This window comes from Galeopterus variegatus, unplaced genomic scaffold (assembly GCF_000696425.1).
Source record: "Galeopterus variegatus unplaced genomic scaffold, G_variegatus-3.0.2 Scaffold905, whole genome shotgun sequence".
Lineage (NCBI taxonomy): Eukaryota > Metazoa > Chordata > Mammalia > Dermoptera > Cynocephalidae > Galeopterus > Galeopterus variegatus.
In genome coordinates this window covers 144,520-148,436 of record NW_007727016.1, presented here as the reverse complement: position 1 = coordinate 148,436, position 3,917 = coordinate 144,520, and positions in this window count along the sequence as shown.

Genomic DNA, 3,917 nt, shown 5'->3' with positions numbered 1-3,917 from the left:
ATTGACTGACCAAAGTAACACGAAAACATCAATACCTCATATGCAATGAGAACTCATATTGGATGAACTTTGTCTCTGTCAAGGATGTGATTACTAATGGAGGTGGCGGAGCCAGACTTAAAATCAAATTACTGTGATGTGACAGCTTAATCTCAGACTTAACATAATCTTTATACCACTTTGAAACTTCTTGGTGATTTAATAATACTGATTTTAGGGGGGTCTAATATTATAAGCTTCGGGCATGCCACTTAGAATTCTGGCATGCTATAGCTTTGGCTTGTCTGCCAATGAAATGCAAAAAAAAAAAAAAAAAAAAAAAAAATAAACTTTGGTTGTAGCTAGAGCTGTCCATTTCCTCTGAAGCTTTAGAAAGGCTAACATGACAGTTTAAAGTTTAATTTGGTTAATTTACATAGGAAACTAAATATACAATGGTAATAATAGTGAGTTAAATCATGATAGGAGAATAGCATAAAACAAAAGAACACACTTTCTGTTGTTATTCCAATTATTTGCTTTTCTCTTCACAAAAATCGAGATCATTAAGGCTTACAAAGCTAAGAATAAAAAGAAAAAAACCAAAAAACAAAAAACCTGTCCTTAACTTTAAGTGCTTTCATTCATAGATTTTGGCAATTTTCTCTGAGATCTAAATTACTTTCACATAAGGAAGCACTATAACAAATGAAATTATACAATTGTTTAGAGGCACGAGCAAAATGATTCACTAAAGAACAAAATGATTAGAGCATAATAATTTTCAAGGTAAGAATTTACATTTTTTTCATGACTGGCAAGAACATATTGATGGTACCCACTATGTGTTTGTTGAAGGATTAGGATCATCAAATTTTTCGAAGTATAAAAAAATCAACAAATAAAATAAAAATTATAATATGAGATTGAATCAAAGAGTTCTTAAAAAATTTGAAGAAGTGTTAACACTATTAATGTGAGAGAGAAAGAGAGACTGAATGATGACTAATGGTCAGTTTAAGGCAGCCAGAAATCAAGCAAGTACCTCCATTCTAGTTCTTTATATAGGGTTTGAGAAATAGAGGGGGATGAAAGGAAATGCAGAGAAGAGAGAAAAGTATTGCCTAAGAAAATTAAGAAAGAAGACTGAGAGGAAGCAATTAGGGAAATGTTATCTAGAAGATAACAGTTTCAAATAAATCAAAGGATGACCTTAATAAAGTAGAAGATGGTAAATGATCACAACTGCTGCAGATTAATTAAACAATGAGTTCTGAGAAAATAAAGATCAACAAAAAAGAAAGTTTCTGATGATTTTTGATAATATCAGCAAATTGGTGAAGGAAAAAGACTGCAAAGAAATAGCTACTAAATGTTTAAAGTATATCAATAAGGTAAAAACCACAAAAAAATCTTCCAACCTTGCTGCCACTACAGAAATTAGTTCTTATTGTAATAGCCCCTCTTTTCTTAGTAGTTCAAAGTTACTTTGCTTCTATCGTAGGTACTTTGATAAAGTAAGCTACCTGCCTGTAACAGATGTCATGAGATACTTCCAAACTTTATTTCACGAAAACTCTCCAAATCAAATCACTGTACCGATACACAAAACACATGTCTCAAATGTTAGCAAAGGATAACACTTGTCAATAGTATTGGGTCAATCACTTTGCTAAAGAATTAAAGGTCACAGATTCAATCCTATAGGCTTTACCCTATAGCTTGAACTGTTTACAGTTACCAAACATGTTCTCCTGTGCCAAGTGGGCAAGTGCCTCCCTGCTGTTTGAAAAGTAAGGTAAAGCAAATGACTTATAGTAGATCAACAGACATAATCTTACCAGTAAAGATTTAAATATCATTTACCTTATCACATATGAAGCAAAACAAAATTAATTTTCATCAATAAAGGGAACAGTTGAATACTTTGTACATCAAACAATGAAGTATTATAAAGCTCTTAAAAAGAATCAAAGTTCTACTACCTGACTCAGGGGAAATTTCACACAATATTGTACAGTGAGAAAAGCAAAAGGTGAACAATATGATCCTATTTTTCTGAAAACTATATTCATATAGAGTTCTCCAAAGGACACCTGAGTACAGAGAGAACTGTGAAGAGCACACAATAAATTGTGTGTATATATAAAATCCTATCCTTGTAAAATCATACATACATTGTGTGTGTATGTGTTCATAAAGCAATGCATGAAAAGATGGTCATTTCAATGTTACTGGAATTTATCTCCAGTGGCAGAAAATTAAATAAATTTTACTTTCACTTGCGTATATATGAGGGTACCTCAAAAAATCCATGGAAAGATTTGTAATATCTTTTAATTCTATTTTTCCACCAACTTTTTGAAGTAACCTCATATTTTTGCAATAACTTCATTATTTATTTATTCTTTATGTAACCAGGAAAAAAAATTTAAAAAGACATTTTATTACCGAAGTAAAAGGTGAGTGCCTTGGTTTCAATTTAATCCATCAGTCTGAAATCAGCTATGAACTATTTTTTTTTTCAAGATACTATATGATCATTCCATAATCAACACTTGATGATCAGGTATACTTGGTCATGAACAAAGTTTGACATATGTTCCACATGAAATTGCACTCTTTTTAAAATACAAAATTGAACTTAATTAAAAACAAACCTGTGGTAGGCTGAATATTGCCCCCCCCCCACACAAAAAAGTCCACATCCTAATCCCCATAACCTGTGACTGCTTTACCTTTCAGGGCAAAGGAACTTTGCAGATGTGATTGAGTTAAGGATTTGGGGATGGGTAGATGAGCCTGAATTATCCAGGTGAGCCCAATCTAATCACAAGGTCTTTATAAAAGGGAGGCAAGAGGGTCGATGTCAGAGAGAAAACATGAGGACAGAAGTAGAGTTTGGAGTGATGAGCTTTAAGGATGGAGGAAGGGTCCACAAGCCAAGAAATGTAGGTGGCTTCAGGAAGATGAAAAAGACAAGGAAACGAATTCTCCTCTGAAACCTCCAAAAAGATTGCTGCCGTGCCAGCACTCTGATTTTAGATTTCTGACTTTTATAACTCTAACAGAATAAATTTATGTTGGTTTAAGCTACGACATTAGTTGTAGTTTGGTACCACAGCACTAGGAAACTAATGCAAAAGTTTAACAATTATTAACAGCAACAAAATATTATAAATAAGACACAGTTCAGGGCAAGAGTTACAGAATAACTGATAGTGGTCACTCCACTCACCAACTAAAGTTTGTCTGTCTTCCTCCTTGTTGTAACACCAGGTTCCTGACAATGATTCCTACCTCTTGGTGAAGATTCTTTTGAAGTTAAGCTAACTTCAGCACACATGATTCCACTTTTTTTAGGCACCAGGATAGAGGACAGTAACGTATTTTGCAATATCTAGCTGGCTAGTCTTGTCAAATCTCTGGGAAGATATATTTAACTGCTTTCTTTAGCATAACAGAAAGAGCAAAACCATAAGAGTCAAAGAGACTTCAAATACCTACTGGGCACGGGAAGTTAGACAAATTACTTAATATATATTCTCATGTTCCTTATTTGTAAAATATAAATCATACCACCTGAAAATTGCCCTGAGAATACAATGATATTGTATACAAAGTATTTAGTGCAATGTTGGCACAGGGTGCTTGCTCAGTGAACAGCATCTGTTATTAGGAAAAAAAGCCCTTAATTTTCTCTAGCAATTTCTCTTCTTTTTTTTTTTTCTTGATTATGACAAAGAGAAAGAAAATCAAGTAGAAAAGTCATGCTCTATTTTTATTAAACACCCTAGAATATTCTTTCTCAATCAGTTGTTTCCTAAGCCATCAGCTTCTAAGTCACTCCAGCTTCCACTCCAATCAGAGAATAAGCTGCTAAATCTTTAGTGATTAATTTGCATCAAATAGTTACCTAGCAACCATCACTGATATAA